The 22,044-nt window shown below is 42.4% G+C and overlaps 1 protein-coding gene across 3 annotated transcripts in view; it reads left to right on the top strand.

Moving 5' to 3' along the window:
* Positions 1 to 6,081: 6,081 nt before the first annotated feature.
* Positions 6,082 to 22,044, top strand: part of GJC1 (gap junction protein gamma 1) — a 38,399-nt gene continuing 22,436 nt past the window's right edge. Inside the window, exon 1 of one of the 3 annotated variants that reach the window (XM_060645879.3) lies at positions 6,082 to 6,263. The gene's annotated coding sequence lies outside the window, so the exon portion shown is untranslated. Of the gene's footprint in view, positions 6,264 to 6,600; positions 6,825 to 6,979; positions 7,304 to 22,044 lie in introns of those variants that run through there. The other 2 variants (XM_060645878.3, XM_060645880.3) reach the window with 2 other exon arrangements.

The following is a 22,044-nucleotide window of genomic DNA, read 5'->3' as shown; positions in this document are numbered from 1 at the left end:
GAGGTGCAAAGAGTGGGGGGAACAGAAACAGGCTGGGGCAGTGGAAGTTTCCAGACAACATGGCTAGACTGAGGCACCCTCTAGAAAGTGCCCGGGGTAGAGAGGGTAAGACATCCTCCCCCTAAAAGCAGGCACTGGCTTCCAAGGACACCCCAAGAGTCATGGGCCTGGGACCAGGAAAGTGCCTTTGGTACCTCTTATCTTTCTGGGGAGACTATGCACGTATTTAAAAAGCTCTGGGGAGGTGCGCCTGGGTGGCTCAGTCAGTTAAGCATCCGACTTCAGCTCAGGTCACGATCTCACGGTCCGTGAGTTCGAGCCCCGCGTCAGGCTCTGGGCTGACGGCTCAGAGCCTGGAGCCTGTTTCAGATTCTGTGTCTCCCTCTCTTTGCCCCTCCCCCGTTCATGCTCTGTCTCTCTCTGTCTCAAAAATAAATAAACGTTAAAAAAATATATATATATATTTTTAAATAAAAAGCTCCGGGGAGCTCCTAGCTGGCTCAGTCAGGGTCTTGAGTTCAATCCGCATTTTGGGTATGGGGCCTGCTTACAAAGGTGAAATCGGGGCGCCTGGGTGGCTCAGTCAGTTAAGCCTCCACCTCTTGTTTACTGCTCAAGGTCGTGTTCTCACGGTACTGAGATGGAACCCGGGTCAATCTCCACACGCTGAGCCTGGAGCCTGCTCCGAATGCTCTCTCTGCCCTTCCTCTGCACGCATGCTCTCTTCTCTCTCAAAATAAATAAACAAATAAATAAAATGTTTTTTGGTTTTTTTTTTAAAGGTAAAATCTTAAAAAGCTCCTAAGAGGGTGGATATAGCGACTGGAAGGCTGCATCTGACTGTAGTGAGGCTGACATAGAATCACATCTTGTGAAGGACCAATTTGGAGCTGTCCTCCAAATTGTGTATAAATTTGGACCAATTTATACACACCTGTCTCAGATGTCTCCAACTGTGTATAAATTTGGACCAATTTATACACACCTGTCTCAGATGACAAATGGATGCTCCAGAGATGGGAAACGTTTTGCTAAGATCCTTATGTTGCGTGCTTTTGAATACCCAAATTACCTGGCTTCCTCTAAAGAACACTGTGGGAAGGAGCTAATGCCTTTTGGAGCCTACGAGGATTACGCACTTTACATATTTTACTTAATCCTCACAACAATCCCAACAGATGGATCTCATCCCCATTTAACAGATGAAGAAACCACGGCTCAGAGAGCAAGTAAATGACTGACCCATCCAACCAATAATGTTAACCACTACAGACCACTTTCCAGTGGAAAACTAACATATCAAGGAATAATGTGACTTCGTGTACAGTTCTCTCTCTCTCTTTTCTTTTCTTTTCTTTTTTTTTAACATTTATTCATTTTTGAGAGACAGAAAGCACGAGCAGGGGAGGGGCAGAGCGTGAGGGACACAGAATCGGAAGCAGGCTCCTGGCTCTGAGCTGTCAACACAGAGCCCTATGTGGGGTTCAAACTCACAGACCCCGCGGGATCATGACCTGAACTCAAGTTTAATCGACTGAGCCACCCGGGGCGCCCCCCTCTTTCTCTTTTTTTCAATGTTTATTTTTGAGAGAGAAGGCGACAGAAGATCCAAAGTGTCCTCTGCACGAACAGCAGCAAGCCCAATGCAGGCCTTGAACTCACGAACGGAGAGATTATGATCTGAGCCGAAGTCGGACGGACACTCAACCAACTGTGCGACCCAGGTGCCCCCATGTACATTTCACCATCGCATTCTCACACCATCTTAGAAATAAGAGTAAACAAGTGCAAACAGCTGGGCAGAGCGAACTTGCAGAAATTCAATGACTGTGCAGCTACCCCACTCCTTCTCACCAACACAGACTAGCTCCTGCCCCAGCACCCTGCATTTTAGGTGCATCCAAAAGTCCTTGCCTGGTGGATGGTACCGGAACGGGACCTCTCCCACCTCCCCCTTCTCTCCTCCCTCCCCCAGCTCCTGCACACTTCACTTATTCTTCATTTGCAAGTAAATTGACCTTAATTTAAAATTCTGCATTAATACACAGGAACTGCTAACTGGGCTCAGGGAACGGGCTGTGGGGGTCTCATCTGATGTGGGAAACAAAGGCAGAAGGAAATGGCAGATAAAAATAAATTTCCTTATAACCTGTAGCCCATTGACAAATAACTTGAGGCTGGCAGGGTAAAACATTTCTCCAGGAACTCCCTACTATCTTACCGTGAAGGCTTCGCTTGAGGGAAAAACAACCTTAGCTTGACAAAACCCTACCTCTCTGAGCCTTTGCTTCCCATCCCCCAGGACACGAGAATCTACTCTGAGTTTACTGGCCAAGTGGGGACCCTGGAAAATGTGTAATGGAAATAGTGACACACTGCAGTCTTCAAGTTGACCCTACGGTTCCCAAACCACAGAGCCCCAGGGTGACTCTCAAGTTTTCAGACTGGATTTTGATCCTTTCCTGCCTGGGCCCCATGTGAATAAAAAGTGATGCGGTTCTCACAGCACCCGGCTCCATTCCTCTCTGCCAGAGGCTTGGAAACCAGACCCATTTCCCTGTTTGAAGCTTGAGGCTTTTTTTCCTTCCCTCCAGTAGCCTGCCTTTTTGTGCTAGCCATGGCAAGCTTTCAATCACTCACTCTTCACTCTGCATATACTTGCTAAGCACCTACTATGTGCTGAGCTCTGGTCCAGAAACTGAGAGGCAGGCAGTGGTCCTGCCCTCAGAAAACTCACATTCTAATAGCTGCCCTGGTTTGCTCCAGACCCTGGTGACTCCCTGGATCAGAGATCCCCTTGATGTGGGAAACAAAGACAAATGAAAAATTAAATTTTCTTACTGCCTACAGCCCATTGGCAAGGCCTTGAACAGTCAGTGACCTTCCTCTAGGGGCTCAGCTGCCTCGATGATGACACTTTTCTAAGGGCAAAGGGAATCTTAGCTTAACATTCCCCCCCCCCCCCCCCCCAGGATCCTGTAGGTCTACTTTAACATATAAAAATTCCTTTGGGGGGCAACTGGGTAGCTTAGTCGGTTAGTGTCTCACTTTGGCTCAGGTCATGATCTCATGTTTCATGAGTTTGAGCCCCGCATCAGGCTCTGTGCTGACAGCTCAGAGCCTCGAGCCTGCTTTGGATTCTGTGTCTCCCTCTCTTTCTGCCTCTCCCCCACTTGCACTCTGTGTGTGTGTGTGTCTCAAAAATAATTAAGCATTAAAAAAGAAATTAAAAGTTCCTTTGGAAACTTCCTTTATCTCTACTCCCCCACCTCCTGCCACCAAGATATATGTTAGCAATCATACTCCAACCTTATGGCCCCCTGATATACATCTGAAGGGTTTCATGACTGAGGTTTTAAGAAACAGTAATAAATGACCATTTCCTAACAGCAGTTAGCCCCTCAAGGTCCTGGAAAACTTGTTTCCAAAATACCTTAGAGGGTTACTGTATCCCTAACTGCCTCCCAACCTGAAGGTATATAATCAGTTACCTGTCACAACCCCAGTGCAGCTCTTTCTGCCCACAGTCCTGTCCCGTGCTTTAATAAAATCACCATTTTGCACTGAAGACCTCTCAAGAATTCTTTCTTGGCTATCAGCTTCAAACCCCAACACTTCAAACCACATCACTTTGGCTCGGGTTTCTGGCCTCAGTTTCCCACCTATAACTGAATTAAGAGATGTTACTAGCTGGCAAAGTGATAGAAGAGAGAAGGATTTTATTTCTGTTTTGTTTAGTTTTGTTTTCTAACTATCCAGAGGTAAAACAGCTTAGCTTCCTTGGGTCTCATTATTTCCACCTTTAAAAGGTTTCTCTACCAGAAGAGACAGGGCTACAGGTTTGGTAGTAAGGTAACAAATATAGAAAGGGTATTGTTCTGGGGCGCCTGGGTGGCTCAGTCGGTTGAGCATCCGACTTCAGCTCAGGTCATGATCTCACAGTTCATGAGTTCGAGCCCCGGGTCGGGCTCTGTGCTGACAGCTCAGAACCTGGACCCTGCTTCAGGTTCTGTATCTCCCTCTCTCTCTCTCTGCTCCTCCCCTGCTCACATGCTGTCTCTCTCTCAAAAAGAAAGAAAGAAAGAAAGAAAGAAAGAAAGAAAGAAAGGGTATTGTTCCAAATCTCCATGAAGAATGGGCAATGCTAAAAGGTAGGAAGCCTTCCTCAGCAGTTTCATCCATGAATTTATAGGATAATAATACCTAATGAACATTTAATATATATTATTTATACACAGTATATAATACATGCTTATTCATATATTATTTTATATACAATATATACATATATGTGTTTTTATGTTCATTCATTTATTTTGAGAGAGAGAGCGAGCGAGTGAGCAAGCAGGGGAGAAGCAGAGAATCTCACGTAGGCTCTGCATTGCCACACAGAGCCCAACACCAAAATCAAGACTTGGACGTTAACTGGATAAGCCACACAGTGCCCCTATAATCAAATGTCTTAACACACTTTATAAATGTATAAATGTTTTTTATGTTTATTTATTTATTTGAGAGAGAGAGAGAGAGAGAGGGAGGGGCAGAGAGAGAGGGAGAGAGAGAATCCCAAACAGGCTCCGAGCTGTCAGTGCAGAGCCAGACTCGAGGCTCAGTCTCACAAAATGTGAGATCCTGACCTCAGCCAAAATCAAGAGTTGGACGCTTAACTGACTGAGCCACCTAGGTGCCCCATATTTTAATATAGCACTTTAAAGGTTATTATTGAAGTCTTACTATGCCACGAAGAAGTGCACTATCAAATGTGTACGGCTCAGATGTGAACACTGAACACATTTGTGTATTTAGCATCCTGATCTAGAACAGGACCAGTCCCCCAGAAGCTCCCTCATGCTCCCGGGTGCCTATCCTTCCCCCAAGGTAACCACTATCCTTACTCCTAACAGCACAGAATACTTTGGGTTGTTTCTGAACTTTATATAAATGGAAAGTTTTGTGAGATTCCTCTATCTCGTGTGTGATTGTAGATTGTTCATTCTTATTGCCGCATAAGGGATCATTGTGTGAATATAACATTTTATCTATCCTTTGTACAGTTGTTGGACACTTGGGGTGGTTTCCAGCACAAATAGTGCCGCTATGAATACTTTAATACATGTACCTGGGCAAACATTTGTACATATTTCTGTGGAATTTCCATGGAACTGCAGAATCATAGTGTATTCATATGTTCAGCTTTAGCAGATAATTGCCATTTTCCAAAGCGATTTGTTCCAATGTATAGTCGCACTAGCAGGATGTTAGTTTTAATATTTCAATCAGCTCATACAGTGATGTCTCTTGCGTTTAGTTTGACATGTTCTTTTATCGTATTTTCCTATATTTACAGGGTCGTTACACTTGTCATTTTAAATTCATTTGTAGAGAGGTAATGTGGTAATGAAGGGGCCTGGGGACGACTGAGGCATGGAAAGTGGAGGCAGAGGGCAGGGCAGGGTGGGGAGGAGAACATTACCAAGCAGGTAATGAAATGGACTCAAGCAGTTAAGTTGAAATAAACAAATATTACTCAGAAGTAGCTGCCCAATGAACCTAGAGGCTCAAAGGGAGCAATTTTTTTCTTTCACTAGAGAGAAGCCAAAAATCTGGATTTAAAAATTTTGGCAGTTAAATCATACTTTCAGAAAACGTGCTGGCCAAACAACTTTGGTCAGTGGGCCAGATGCCCAGCCCTCTGGACCAGCCGTTAGTTCCGGCCTGGCTTGAGAGGTGGGAGCGTTTGACCTGTCACCTCATTTGTTAGAGCTTAATCTCCTCTCTGGTCAAAAGAGTAAAATGGAAGCCTGTCCTTTTGTACAGTGACGGTCAAAGGAGATAACTCAGGAGTACAGGAGTCGTCGAACACTATACAAAGTACTCTCCTTAGTACGCCTTCGGTCGTCACGCATGGACTCGCTGTCCTTAAAGCATTTGAATTTTCAGATTCCTTGGAGCAAGTTTAAGACTGGAGATTCCCATGCAAATCTCCCGAAGGTCCTTTGAATGGGATCCTGCTGGGATGCAAGGGGTTAAGAGGAAATGGCCTATTAGGGTCTCGCTAATCTGAGAAGTCCAGGACCTCAAAAGTATCCAGAGCGCCACTAAAAGCCACGACGCAGAGCTAGGATGGTAAACCCGACGAGGGCCCGGAGGAGCAGAACCTAGAACGGGGCATCAGCATCCTGATGTGTCACACTGGACCCAGGCCTCGGCGGAGCGCACGGAAGACAACTCCCCAGCTCGCAGGACCAACCTAAAATGCCCAGGTAAGGCGTGTCCTCACGGCGCCGTTAGTAGCCCGCCCAAGTGAGGCACTGCGCGCCGGGGGACTGCCGTCCCGAGAACCAAGCGGGAGGAATGAATTGTGCGGGAGGCGAGGTCTGCGCCCACCCGGGTCCGGTCTCCACGCGGGTGGCACCCACACGCTCTGCACCTCCGGGACCGCCCGGGAGCGCGCGAGGGCCCGACCGCAGAAAGTTGGGACGCTCGCGCCGCCGCCCGCGCGCTCCGGGGCGACCCCTCCCACCCGAGCGCCACGTGCCGCGCGCCCCCTGCTCCCAGGCCACGGCGGGACGCCCCCGCCCCCACCGCGGCGCGTAGTGCGCAGGCGCCTCCCCGCGGGTCCGGGCGGCGGGAGCGGGAGGCGGCGGCGGGAGCGGGTTCGGCCTCGGCTGGAGACTAAGGCGAGGGCGGCGGCGGCGGCGAGAGTTGGAGGAGAGGCGCGGGTGGCGGCGAAGGCGATGGCGACGCGGGGCACGTGAGGCGGCGGCCGGCGGGACCGGCCGAGGCCCGGCGGAGGAGGCGGCTCCGGGGGAACACGCCGCCCGGTGAGGGGCGGCCGCAGGGCCGGCTGAGAAGCGGGCAAGGGGCGGGGCCGGGGGGGGGGCGGGAGAACTTATGGGGAGGCCGGAGAAGGGGCGGGGGGACGCGGGGGATGGGGGTCCCGGGAAGAGTGCGGTGGGAGGGGGTGCTGCCGAGACTTCCCGCCGATCCCGGAGGGGCGTCTGCCCCGCGGCCCGCCGCTGCCCCCGTCGCGCCCTCCCCCTTTGTCCCTGGGCGCGCGGTTCCCAAATTGGGAGGGAAACGGCCCGGGGGTGGGCCAGGGCGGCGGCGGCCGCGTCGGGCGGGCGGGGAGCCCGGAGGACCCCGGGCGCGCACTTGGGCGGCGCTCGGCGGTGCTCGCAACTCCTCGGGGCGGTTAGGGGCGCGGGGCCGCGCCGGGGCCGCCCCTCGCCGCCGGGGCGCTTCGCGGGCTGGTCTTTGTCTCCCGACGCTCGGTGCCTGACATCTCTTCGGGCGGCGTGCGGTTCGTTTGACTCTTTCCTCTAACACCGCTGCCGGGACTCCTGCCTCCCATCAGTGTTTCAGACAGGATTTAGTTCGAGGGCTGGAAGGAGGGAAACGGGGGGCGGGGGGGAAATGGCGCGGTCGCCTCTTGATGAACATGTTTCCTTTACTTGAAATGTTTTTTTTTCCACTTCGTGAAACTTTGGACGACTTGTTTTGTTTTCCCCTCGATCTCCAGATTCAAAATTAAGAGAAGGCGCTAAAGCTGTGATTGTGGCCAATTGTGTGGTTGGTGGCTGCGTTTGGAGCTGAGTTGAAAGGATTTACGTGAATGTGTGGTTTAGAATTTGCGTTTTTTCCCCTCTTCCCCTGCGATTGTTTCAAAGAGTGGGATTCGTTTTTCTTTGCGAAGCGGGCGAGTTTGGATTATCATTTGAAGGAGTATTTGTTGATTGAGAACCTGCAGTGGTACAGATTTCATTGTGCTCACGCTTTATTTTGTTAGCCTGAAGACTGCACTTTGTGGAATCGAGTAAATCGAGTTAGAGTAAGTTCTGAATTAGCCTTATCTTGTGCCTGGGTAGTCCAAAATTATTATACGTTCCTGTTGTGTATACTTTCAAGTGAGTATGTGTGAAAGCTCTTTAAAAATCAGGTTGTATAAATGAAAGGGGTTTTAATTCTGATAAACGGAGAACAGTGTATCTCAAATACATCACATATGTATAGAAAAGGGGTTTAATAATGCAATTTAGGGATCAAATTCTTTACCCCCTAAAGAGAGTTTAGGTATTCAGATTAAGAATGCGGAAAATTAAAAATAAATAAATAAATAAATAAATAAAATTTAAAAAAAGCATTCAGAAAAATAAGCTTAATTCCAGAGCTCCTGACTAAATACACTGTGAATTGTGGTTGGTTTCCTGGAGTTTTTGTTGGTTTTATTTTTTGGAACTTAGTATGGTATATTACAGTTGCTTTGGATTTCTTACGTGCTATGTAATGGGAGAATTCAAGAAACATGAACTGACTCTTCTGGGTAAAATGTAATAAGCTGTGGTAAACAAATCTGCATCATTGTGTTGGCCAGGTCTTTGTGAGCAGAGTGTTGTAATTAAAAGACATTTTGAAGAGAATACATAGGAGCTATATGGAAGTTCTCTCTTTTTCACTTGTCCTGATTTGTAATGGTTTAATATTATATACTACTTGTCTTAAACTGTTGTGCACTTTTCCAAAGCATTGCAGACATCCTTTCTAAAAGTCAACGCTTTTAGCTTCTTTAGAGGTTGTGTGACTTCAGAATTGGTTTTCCATCTGTGCTAGACCACAATTCTCTGAAACAGGAGCAGAGGACCCAGTACCTTTCTAGTCCATTAACGAAGGTAGAATTGACTTTTAGTCTTCAATCCAAAGGATTTAAGAAATTAACATATCTTCAACATAACAATTTGACTTAAATACTGTTACCCCTTAACTTTTTTGTCCTTCTTTTAATTATTTGTATAAATTAGCCAAAGGGAAGGGATGGAGGGTCTGCCTCTGATTAGCCACACACCTCCCACCTTAGCTCCAGGCTCTCCTGTCAATTCAGTAATTGGGATTCTAGAATACAAAATAGGTAATTAAAATCCGGAGTATCATTCTCTTAATAAATGGATGGTTTGTTCCATGCCTAATTCAATGCAGAGATGAGTTCCAAAAAGCTGGGGTTTTTTTATTTGAAGTTTGTTCACATTTCAAAATAAATGAGAGGTGTTCCCTTTTTAAAATTATTATGAGTCTGAATAGTTAGCGCAACTGGAAGCATATTTTTTTTTTTCTGAATTGGTGCTTTTTTTTTTTTTTACTTGCAAATGTATTTACTTATTTTTATTAATTGATGCTTTGCTTGTAGCATAGAAACGTGCGGCTCCTATCAGAAATATTGGATAGAAATTTAGGCAAAGAGGGGTCCCTCAGTGGCTCAGTCTGTTGAGTGTCCTACTTCGGCTCAGGTCATGATCTCACAGTTCGTGGGTTCGAGCCCCATGTCGGGCTCTGTGCTGACAGCTCAGAGCATGGAGCCCGCTTCAGATGTTATGTCTCTCCCTCTCTTCCCCTCCCCTGCTGATGCTCATTCTCACTTTGTCTCTCAACAGTAAATAAAAATGTTAAAATTTAAAAAAAAAATTTAGGCAAAGAAAAATGGGATTACGTTTTTTTGTAGACCATTTGTTTGAGAATACATACGATAACAGATCTTAGCTGATACCATTAACCTGAAACTTAACAGTTCTGAACTGTTATCAGCTAAGTGCCAACAATTTTCATACATACTACTGCAACCGATGAGTTTAGTTTTTGTGGAAGTAAGGATCTATTAAGTCTGAGCATTGCTGTTTTCTACAGGTCTTTAGAATGAATGACTTAGAGGGGCGCCTGGGTGGCTCAGTCAGTTAAGCATCTGACTTTGGCTCAGGTCATGATCTCACAGTTTGTGAGTTCGAGTCTCACGTTGAGCTTGAGCCTCACGTTGAGCTCTGTGCTGACAGCTCAGAGCCTGGAGCCTGCTTCAGTTTCTGTGTCTCCCCCTCTCTCTGCCCCTCCCCTGCTCATGCTCTGTGTCTCAATAATAAATAAATTAAAAAAAATTATTAGAATGAATGACTAGACAGGCAGTACTGGCTGGCATATGGTGGTAGTACATTCTTGAGTCTCGCCCACATTGCAGGAGTTGACAGCCCTCAAGTTTGATATTTAGACCTGTATGTGTAATGTGTTGCCCAAAGCAGTTTTTTTCCCCTAAGGATGAGATCTCTTTGCAGATAGTATTTTATTTCTGAAGAAGAGAAGTGTTCTGTGGAATGAGTAGAGCCCTCAGTTAAAGCTGGTTTTTTTGAAGCTGTAGTGCATGTAGCACCAGCACAATTTGGACAAAAGTACTCTGGTGGCCATTCATTATTCTAGTGAACTTCTTTTTTTCTTCTTTCATTCAAGTATTTATGTTAGGCACTGAACTAGGTGCTGAAGATGAATACTATGTGGGTTTTGCTCTCAGAATGTTTATATTTTGAGCACTTTGAATTTAACATGCTGAAAGGTTTAGCAATTTGGAAATTATCTAAAATCTTTGGAACAAAAGAAACGTATAGGATTTTGGAGTAAGTTTTTTTATTTTTTTCTTTTATAGAAATGGAATAAACTTCACACATCCTCATTACCCTCTTATCTCTAACTCATTCAAGACTCATACTTACAGAGATTATTTTCGTCTCCATCTTTGTATGATTTATCAGTTTTGACTGAATTTATTGTTACTTAACAGTGTTACAACATTCCTTTTGGGAATGTTCAGAATAAAGTAGATCTGGACTTCTATTTTTATGGAATTCCCTTTGACTCATTCTTGGACCTCAGATTCCTAATTGCCCATTTCAGAATAGGTGTTTATTTGGATTCAGAAATGTCCTTTCTGAAGTACTCTTTTCTCTTGGGTTCTGATTTTCCTTCCTTGCTCTCTGGCTATTCAGGTTTTCGCCCCATCTTCTTCTACCAGATCTTTAATTGATGGTTTCTCTCAAGTCTTGATCCTCTAATCTAATCTGTTCTGTGGCTTCAGTTACTCCCAAATTTTTGCCTATAGTTCAAACTTATTTTCTGATCCCAGCTGCCTACTCAACGTCTCCACTTAACCACTCTCAGAGGTACTTTGAATTGAGTTGCCCAGACTGACCTGTTGATCTTGGCTCCAAAGCTAGATCTTCATTGTACCATTTCATTAAATGGCTCTATCAGCAACTTACTGAGGCTCAACTCTTGCGATTTCTCTTTACTTTTAGTCTCCCCATCCTAGTCTAGGCAGGCCACCTTGTCCTAAGACTGTTAGAGTCAATTATAAATGGTCTTTCCTCATTCACTCTTGTTTTTAAAGGGGGTCAGTAATATGGGATATTAATACAGAAAAAGTAAGTAATACTACAATAAATACTTAACCACCTTGCAGCTTAGGAAGTAAAACATTACCACTACAGTTGGGGTCTTCTGTGTTTCCTTACCTGCTTGCATCTTCCTTCTTCCAGCCTCCATTGTGGGCCTCCTTACCAGAGATAATCACCAGTTGAATTTATTGTTCCTTTGCATTTCTTTATACTGTTACTACATATAGTATGTAACCTAAGCAGTATATGCTCATCTACTCTTCTCACAGCAGTTAGAATTATCTTTATAAAACAAATTTAGTCAAGTCACTTACCCGAAAACTTCTGTTTTCCCTTTAATCTTCATTTAACCAGATGTGATCTGGCCTTGCCTACTTCTCCAGCATCGTTTCTTTGTACTTTTTTGTTATGAATGGTCTAGCTTGCTGACTTTTTCCCCCCATTCCTTAAAGGTTCAAAGCTGACGCAAGGACTTTGTACATGCTGTAGCTAATTCTTCTGTCTGGAAAGCGGCTCCTCAGTTCTTCAGAATATGCTTAAATATCAATTTGGGGATAAATCTTTTCTGATAATCCTAGATTTGTGTAGGGAACTCAATGTACTCTGCACTTTTATAGGATTTATCACAGTTTTAATTAATTATTTGTATGATGCCTATTTCACCATTAGACTCTTCTGTATATTCCATAAAATCAGAAGTAATAATCTATCTTGGGTAGCCAAGTAGTATCACAACACCTAGCTTATAGCTTATAGTTCATTTCTGTATTCAACAATTATTTGAGTGCTTTCTAATTTCTTTTTTAATTATAATTGCTGATTGTAGTAAAGTAACTTCTGACAAAGCTCTTGTTCTTCTAATTAGAAGCCTCATTATTGTATGTTGTTTTTTGCATTATTAGTCTAATAGGCCAATATAGTGCTAGTTCCTTGGTAAAACTTACTTTTGTAAACTTACTAATAGCCATGGCCTGAGCAATCTTCAGCAGTTTTATTTATTTATTTGTTTATTAATATAATTTATTGTCAAATTATTTAGCAGTTTTAATAGACCAAAAATACAGTGGTCACTAATGGTATAATGTACACAAAGGGAGCTCTTGCCACCCCAGAAAATAATCCTAGCCGGTTTAGGCAGACTGTCAGATGTAATAAAGAACTTGAAGATTAGTTTTTTTCTTTGACATCCTATACCTAGTTCTGATTTTCATTTCTTCCTGGGCCAAGGGTCAGTATAATTAATGTCCCAAGACACTAGGACAGTTCTACATTAAGGCCAATGTCAACAGTTTTACACTTGAGAATTTCACTTTGTTGACTTTTTTTGGAGTAGGTAATACATTATGTAGCATAAAATCTGAAAGGTATAAAAGGATTTGCGGTGAAAAGTAAGTCTTCTCTTCGTACTCACTCATTTTTTTTTTCTGCTGAAGCAATTATTATTTACCTTTTTTTGGGAATTCTTCTAGAGGTACCCATACATTCAGTATGTCCCTACACACATACATAAATGGTAGCATACTATACACACTGTTCTTTAGCCTGCATCATTCACTAATGTATCTCAGTTTATTTCATATCATTAGAAATAGAGCTGTCTCATACTTTTTGCCTACCAGATGTACTGTAATGTCTTTACCCAGTCCCTTCCTGATAGACTTTTAAATTCTTTCCAGCACATTATCAGCAGTGCTGCAGTGAATATTCTTGTACATTATTTTCTATGTCTGTGAGTGTTATTTGTTAGATAAACATTGAGAATTGGCATTCTGGCTCAAAAAGTATGGGATTCATGTACCAGTTCACCCCACCACTTGTAGTAAAGCACAAAGAATGACTTTGTACATCCTTCCTTGCCAATAACCTGTTAGCAATCCTTATCTCTTTCCAGGTGGATAAATATAAAATGATATATTGGTGTAGTTTTAATTTGTGAATCTTTAATTACAAGTGATATTAAATGTCTTCTCATGTTATTAAAAACCATTAATATGTTTCTGAGACCTCCATATCCATTGCATTTTTTCTATTGAATGGTCTTTTTATTATTGATCTGTTAGAATTATGTGTTAGAGAAATTAACCTTTTACTCAGAATTGCAAATCATTTTAATTATTCAGTATATCTTTTTTTTTAAAGTGTATTTGTTTTGAGAGAAAGAATCCCAGGCAGGCTCTGCAGTTGTCAGCGCGCACTTATCAGCATGGAGCCTGATGTGGGGCTTGAACTCTTGAACCCGTGAGAGCAAGACCTAAGTTGAAGTCAGGAGTCTGACGCTTAACTGACTGAGCCACCCAGGTGCCCTACCTTTCAGTATATTTTTTGAGTTGTTTACAGTATTTTTTTTTGTTTTCCAAAAATTGTATTTTGTATAATTGAATTTGTCATTTCTTTCATTTGACTTCTAGGTTTTATATCATTTTAGAAGTCTTCTCTACTCAGTTAAGAAAAAAATAGGGGCGCCTGGGTGGCTCAGTCAGTTAAGCGTCCAACTTCGGCTCAGGTCATGATCTCGCGGTCCGTGAGTTCGAGCCCCACGTTGGGCTCTGTGCTGACCGCTCAGAGCCTGGAACCTGTTTCAGATTCTGTGTTTCCCTCTCTCTCTGACCCTCCCCCATTCATGCTCTGTCTCTCTCTGTCTCAAAAATAAATAAACGTTAAAAAAAAATTTAAAAAAAAAGAAAAAAATGGCCATGGCTTTGTCTAACTTTGAGTGTTTTGTTTTTAATTTTAGATCCTTGATTCATCTGGAATTTAAAGATCCAACTTCTAGGGGTGCCTGGGTGGCTCAGTTGGTTAAGCGTCCGACTTCAGCTCAGGTCATGATCTCACGGTTTGTGGGTCATTCCCCGTGTTGGGCTCTGTGCTGACGGCTTGGAACCTGGACCCTGCTTCACATTCTGTGTCTCCCTCTCTCTGCCCCTGCCCTGCTCGTGCGCTCTCTCTCTCTCAAAGATAAATAAATACACAAAAAAAGTTTAAAAAAATAAATAAATAAAGGTCCAACTTCTTATTTTTTTCAGATAGCTACCCATAGTAATTCATTATAATTTATTGAATATTCCATCATTTTTCCATTTGTTGGAAATGTCACCTTATCATACATTAAATGTCCAGATGTATTTTGATCTTTTAGACTTTCTATTCTGTTACATTCATTCTATTGATCTGTTGATCTTTTTGCCAATTTCACCTTTTAAATTATTAGAACTTTATAATGCATATCTAGAGAAGCTTGTATGCTCTCCTTACTCTTTCAGAAAGTTCTCTACCATTCTTACTATTTGTTTTTTAACATTAAATTTATTCATTCATTCATTCATTTAAGTTTATTTTATAAAGTAATCTAGAGGCGCCTGGGTGGTTCAGTCAGTTAAGCGTCCAACTCTTGATTTCAGCTCAGGTCATGATCCCAGGGTTGTGGGATGGAGCCCTGCATCTGCCTCTGCACTGAGCCTGGGGCCTGCTTGGGATTCTCTCTTTCCCTGTGCCCCTCTCCCCTGCTCATGTGCACTCTATCTCAAAAAAATAGTAAATTAAAAAATAATAATAATAAAGTAATCTCTACACCTAGTGTGGAGCTTGAACTCACAATCCCCAGATCAAGAATCTCATGCTCCTCCAACTGAGCCAGCCAGGTGCCCTTTCATGTTAATTTAGAATCAGTTTGTCTGGTTCCTAAGAAATCCTTTTGGCATTGTATTTTAGATTGCATTACATTTTAGATCAATTTAGGGAGAACTAATATCTTAAGATGGCTTTTGTATCCAAGAACATGGAATGTTTTGTCTTAAGAATTTAAGTTTTTGGTGTTCCTTGGCAGTAATTTTTAAGTGTTCTTCATTTAAAATCTCTGTTTCTTGTTAGTCTTTTCCTAAGTATTTCACCTATTTGTTGCTATTTTATTATTTAATATTTTTTTAAGTTTATTTTTATTTATTTTGAGAGGGAAAATAGCAAGCAGGGGAGGGGCAGAGAGAGACGGAGACAGAATCCCAAGCAGGCTCTGTGCTGCCAGCACAGAACTCAGTACAGAGCCCAGTGTGGGGCTGCAACTCAGGAACTGTGAGTCTAACTGCAAGATCATGACCTGATCCGAAGTCAAGAGTCAGATGCTTAACCTACTGAACCACCCAGGCACCCCCTTTTTTTTTCCTTAATTTTTATTCATTTATTTATTTTTAATATTTATTTTTGAGAGAGAGACAGAGACGGAGTGTGAGTGGGAGAGCGGCAGAGAGAGAGGGAGACACAGAATCCAAAGCAGGCTCCAGGCCTGAGCTGTCAGCACAGAGCCTGACTCGGGGCTTAAACTCATGAACCACGAGGTCATGACCTGGCTGAAGTCAGACACTTAACCAACTGAGCCACCCAGGCTCCCCTCTTTGTTGCTGTTTTATTTATTTATTTATTTAAAAATTTTTTTTTTAATGTTTATTTATTTTTGAGACAGGGAGAGACAGCATGACGGGGGAGGGTCAGAGAGAGAGGGAGACACAAGAATCTAAAACGGGCTCCAGGCTCTGAGCTGTCAGCACAGAGCCTGACGCGGGGCTCGAACTCATGGACCGCAAGATCATGACCTGAGCCGAAGTCGGATGCTTTAACCGACTGAGCCACCCAGGCGCCCCTCTTTTTTGCTGTTTTAAATGAGACTTTTCTTCAGTTATATTTATATTGCTTGTATATTATAATCAGCTTTTTCAGTGACTTTATGCGTGGTCTGAAAATAAAATTAAACAGTACACCCACATAGTATAGCAAAAAGATCATTAGGTCCCAAGTTGTATTCTAGGCTTTGCAGCTTATTAGTTGTGTGAGCTTAAGCACATTATCCTGATCTTTAATATCCTCTTAGGTAAAATAAGGATATAGTCTCATACTCAGATATCAAACAATGGGCCACTGCAGAATTATTGAAAGATAACCTTAGAATCCATGCAGGTATTATCTGTGAACTATATAAATAGTGTCTTACAAATATATATGACCTTTTCAAATGTATATATAAATAATATTATAAATAAATTACAAGTTTATTTTAAAACTTTAACAGTTTATAGTAAAGTTTTATCTTTTTGTGTTTTTTCCAAAATCAGATACTATATGTATCGCCACTATTATATAGGGCTCTAGAAACTCTTGTAATTACTACATAAAGTCTCTCAGACCCTAAAAATGAGGGGCTACTGGCCTAGCTGATCTGTAACATTTCTTTTAACACTAATAGTGTGTGAGCCTATGTAACTGTAACTTAAAAAATTTTTTTTTAATGTTTATTTTAATTTTGAGAGAGAGAGAGAGAGAGAGAGAGAGAGAGAGAGAGAGAATTGAAGCAGGCTCCAGGCTCCAAGCTGTTAGCACATAGCCCAACCTGAGCTGAAGTCGGAGGCTCAATGGACTGAGCCACCCAGGCGCCCCAAGATAATGATTTTTAAGCTTAAATGTCAAAAGTGTGTTCCTGGGATCTTTCTCTCTCTCCCTCTTTAAAAAAAAAAAAATTGTTTTTTAATGTTTGAGAGAGAGAGACAGAGTGTGAGTGGGGGAGGGGGGGGAAGAGAGGGAGACACAAAATCTGAAGCAGGCTCCAGGCTCCGAGCTGTCAGCACAGAGCCTGATGCAGGGCTTTAACTCATGAACTGTGAGATCATGACCTGAGCTGAAGTTGGACGCTCAACTGACTGAGCCACCCAGGTGCCCCTCCCTCTTTTTTTAATAAAAAAAAATTTTTTTTTTTATAAATTTTTTTTTTTCAACGTTTTTTATTTATTTTTGGGACAGAGAGAGACAGAGCATGAACGGGGGAGGGGCAGAGAGAGAGAGGGAGACACAGAATCAGAAACAGGCTCCAGGCTCCGAGCCATCAGCCCAGAGCCTGACGCGGGGCTCGAACTCACGGACCGCGAGATCGTGACCTGGCTGAAGTCGGACGCTTAACCGACTGCGCCACCCAGGCGCCCCAATAAAAATTTTATTTTTAAGTAATCTCTACAGCCAACATGGGATTCAAACTCCCAACCCCGAGATCAAGAATTGCATGCTCTTCTAACTGAGCCAGCCAGGCACCCCTTAGGATCTCTTTTTAATAGACCTGAAGAGTAGCCTGTCTAGATTTGTATAGAAAATGCTTTCATGAGAAAAGCCATATAATACTTTCTGAAAGGGGTTTTATTGTTCATGTGTCTAACTCGACTAGCTTGCTTTGACCTTACATTCTAGTTCAGTAGTAGATGTTCATGTTATTCAGAGTAAAAGCTTTGTATATATTTATTGTGTGTTGAGCAGGTCAAGCAGATGTGCACTTCTCAGATTGACTTAGGAAAGTTTTTCTTTGAGTTTGGACAAATTGTTAGGAATTGGGAGAGTGTCTCAGAGTGTCTCAGTTCTATTGAATTGTGTATCTGAAGCCATTGTATCCTATTATACTTGAACTCAGAAAAGAAGAGGATGGAAAATGTGTTTATGATTTGAGGTATATCCTGGGAAGGAAACTATATATGCATAGCTTGCAAAGCATTCTACTGAATAGATTTATTTTGGCTACCAGTTAATTATGGTTACTAGTTCAATGAGAAATTTAAATCAGGCTTAGTATGTATGTATGTATGTATTTATTTATTTAGAGAAAGAGAGAGAGAGAGAATCCCACGTGGGCTCCGCACAGACAGTGCAGAAGTGCAGAGCCTGATGCGGGTCTTGAACCCACAAACTGTGAGATCATATCCTGAGCTGAAACGCTGAACTGACTGAGTCACTCAGGTGCCTGAGAATATTTTTAAAGTAAGCTCTTTGCGTAACATGGCACTCGAACTCACTACTACCTGGAGATCAAGAATAGCACACTCCATAGACTGAGCCAGCCAGGTGCTCCCTGCCCTGCCCTTTAGCATTTTATTTATTTGTTTGTTTTTAAAGTTGATTCATTTATTTTGAGAGAGAGAGAGGAAGAGAGAATCCCAAGCAGGCTCCACACTGTCAGCATGGGCCTGACACATGTCTCGAGCCCATGAATGGTGAGATCATGATCTGAGCTGAAACCAAGAGCCTAACGCTTAACTGACGGAGCCACCCAGGCACCCCAGAAAATGCTCTTTTAAAAAAAAAAAATGTTTAATTTTTTGAGAGAGAGCAAGCCAGGGAGGAGCAGAGAGAGAGACAAACCCCAAGCAGGCTCCATGCCGTCAGCGCAGAGCCTCATGTGGGCTTGAACCATGAGCCATGAGATTGTGACCTGAGCTCAACCGAGCCACCCAGACACACCCCTACACGCCCTGGAAAATGCTTTTAATAGAAGTTTGTTTCCTACTGGGATCTTAGAGCTTACTTTTTTTTTTTTTTTTAAGTTTATTTTCTACTGGTTTTTATTTATTTTGCCTCAGAACTGTCATTTTTTTTCCTTTGTGGTTTGAAATTACGTAAATATCAGCATGGTTACTCAAAGTAAGGAAATGGAGATGAGATCAGTGCTCAGAATAGTGATCTTTTAAGATTCCAGTTTAGCTAATCTTCAGAGCATTAAAGTAACATGATTTTGGTTTAAATAATTTACCTAGTGTAGTATATTAACATTTAGTATTTTCTCTTGGAAGAAATGTCCCTTGGGTTTGTACTGAATATTATGGGCATATTCTTGTCCCAATAGAAGAATCCTTGATACAAAGTAGAGAAAATTAAGTAGAGTGATTAGGACAGGAAGTAAGAGTTTTATAACATTTTCACATGTCAAATAAACATTTAATAGAACTCACTTATAATGGAGACTGGTAAGTTTTTGGTGGCTACTTTAATAATCATTTTCTAAAATAAAGGTGTCTCTTTCCAAATACTCAGCTCAGATAGTAACCAGCAGGTAGCAATTATAACTATATATTTCAAGGGAATGTTGGATATGTTAATTTTCTGTGTTGCTTCTGGACCATTTTATAGTGAGTTTCTAAAGGAATGAGAGGAGCAACAGTATGATAGTAAGCTGCTATATAAGCCATCATGTCAGAATACTACTTTTTTGGGGCACCTGGCTCGCTCAGGGTGGTGAGTTTGGGCCCCATGTTGGGTGTAGAGATTGCTTAAATAAATAAACTTAAAAGAAAATCTTAAAAAATATACTACCATCTTGTGATACACTCTTACAAATTAAAAATTACCCTCTAGACTCTCTTTTACTCTGGAGTAGAATTTTATATAAGTTCTGTCTTGGACCCCTGTATACAGGGGTGGGTAGTAACTGTATCAATGGCTCTATGAGATCGTTATACTTTTCTGTGATCTATCCATTACTTAATTAGGTCTTTATGAATGTATGCAAAATGAAATTTGTACCCGACCTACTTTTTAAATTTCCCTCAAGGCTTTTGTTGCATAGGAAAGCTTTGCCAACTCCATTATTACATGTTTATTGTAGAAAATACTGAAAAAGCAAATTGAAGAGAAATCGTTCATAGGCCATTGTTAATGTTGATGTATTTCCTTTCAAGCATATTATGTTACTGGAGGTTTTTTGTTTTTTGTCTCTTTACTACATGTGAGCATTTTCCCATATAATGAAATATTCTATTTATTTTAAAAAGTTTATTTATTTTGAGAGAGAGAGAGAGCGCACGTTCATGCACGTGAGCCTGGGAGGGGCAGAGAGAGAGGGAGAGAGAGAATCCCGAGTAGGCTTCATGCTTTTCAGCAGAGCCTGATGTGGGGCTCCATCTAACAAACCACAAGATCATGACCTCAGCCAAAATCAAGAGTCGGATGCTTAACTGACTGAGCCACCCATGTGCCCCTGAAATACTCTTTGTAAACGGGTCACAAATTGTCAGGGTATATATATATATATTCAGCTATAAGATATCTGGCTCAATATTATTTAAGTTTCTTTTTTTTTCTATTGCTAGCATGAAAGAAAAGGAGACAAGAGTGTAAATTGATACAACTCCCTTTGGAAAAGTACTAACTTATTGAAGCTGACATAACAATTTTGCTTCTAGGTATTCAACAGGAATTCATACATATATTCACCAGAAGACCTATACGGAATGTTCATAGTAGCATTATTCATAATATCCTCAAACTGGAAACTGCTCAAATGCCCATCAGCAGTGGAATGAATAAATTTGTGATATAGTCACACAATGGCAATATAATAAAGCAAAGAGAATGAACAGACTGGAGCTAAATGCAGCAGGATTGGTGACTCTCAACAGATGCTGAACAAAAGCAGTCAGGCACAAAAGAGTATATTCTTTATGATTCTGATACAAGAGAGTCCATTTTGTAGGATTCCATTTATATTTTTTTTAATTTTTTTTTTTTTTAATGTTTATTTATTTTTGACAGAGAGAGAGACAGAGCATGAGCAGGGGAGGGGCAGAGAGAGAGGGAGACACAGAATCGAAAGCAGGCTCCAGGCTCTGAGCTGCCAGCACAGAGCCTGATGCGGGGCTAGAACTCACAGACCGCGAGATCATGACCTGAGCCGAAGTCGGACGCTCAACCGACTGAGCCACCCAGGTGCCCCCCATTTATATTAAGCTCAAGAACAGGGTAAACCAGTGGGTCTCAGTGTGGTGTAATATTGTTCCCCAAGGGGCATTTGGCAGTGTCTGGAGGCATCTTTGGTTGCCACAACTGGAAGAGACCAGGGTTGCTTCAGAGCACCCTACAGTGCACACAACTGTCTCATAACAAAGACCTATCCCTGGGCTAAAGTACTCTGTACTGTTAAAGGTAAGGGTGGCGGTTTCCCTTTGGGTAGGAAGGGTGTGATTGTTTTTGATTTTAGTGCTGGTTACATAGGTGTATTCAGTTTGTGAAAGTTCACTGAGCTGCATGCTTCTGTTTATCTTCCTGTAGGTATTTTACACTGCAATCAAAAATTTGTATGAAAATCAGACTTCACATAAAAATCCAGGTCAAAGGCATCTTGTTTTCATTTTTTTTTTTTATTTTTTTTTTTTAACGTTTATTTATTTTTGAGACAGAGAGAGACAGAGCATGAACAGGGGAGGGTCAGAGAGAGGGAGACACAGAATCTGAAACAGGCTCCAGGCTCTGAGCTATCAGCACAGAGCCTGACACGGGGCTTGAACTCACGGACCGCGAGATCATGACCTGAGCCGAAGTCGGCCGCTTAACCGACTGAGCCACCCAGGCGCCCCTTGTTTTCATTTTTTAACCTTTATTTATTTTTGAGAGACAGTGCGAGCAGGGGAGGGGCATAGAGAGAGGGAGACAGAAACCAAAGCAGACTCCAGGCCCTGAGTGGTCAGCACAGAGTCCGATGTGGGGCTCGACCTCATGAACTGCGAGATCATGTTCTGAGCCAAAGTCAGACGCTTAACCAACTGAGCCACTCAGGCACCCCTCGAAGACTTCTTTTGAAAGATAGGACAGTCTGATAACTCCCATAGTTGTAGCTAATAAGCAGTAGGCACCCCCCCCCCCCACCGCCCCACACCCTTTGGTTGGTGCCTGTTTTCCAGGCCCCATTTTCTTGTTTCAGTTACTTGTATCCCCTCACTGGTATCTTAAACAGCTTGAGTGAGATAGAATTCATACACACCATACAGTTTACCTATTTGAAATGTACAATTCAAAAATTTTATTATATTCACAGGGTTGTGTAGCCATCACCACAATTTAATTTTAGAATCTTTTCATTCCTCCAAAAAGAAACCTCATACTTACTAGCAGTCACTCCCTCCCCCCACCCCACCCCACCATCTCTTTCAGGTCTAGGCAACCACTAGTCTTAGTTTTTGTCTTTAAATAATTGTATGCATTTGAATTTTGTGGTCTCTTTTCTAAAACAGGATTTATAGTAGTTATGCAGTATTTCATCATGAAGTTA

Source organism: Panthera onca, chromosome E1 (assembly GCF_046562875.1).
Source record: "Panthera onca isolate mPanOnc1 chromosome E1, mPanOnc1 haplotype 2, whole genome shotgun sequence".
NCBI classification, from domain to species: Eukaryota; Metazoa; Chordata; class Mammalia; order Carnivora; family Felidae; genus Panthera; species Panthera onca.
This window is presented reverse-complemented; position numbering and strand designations above follow the sequence as displayed.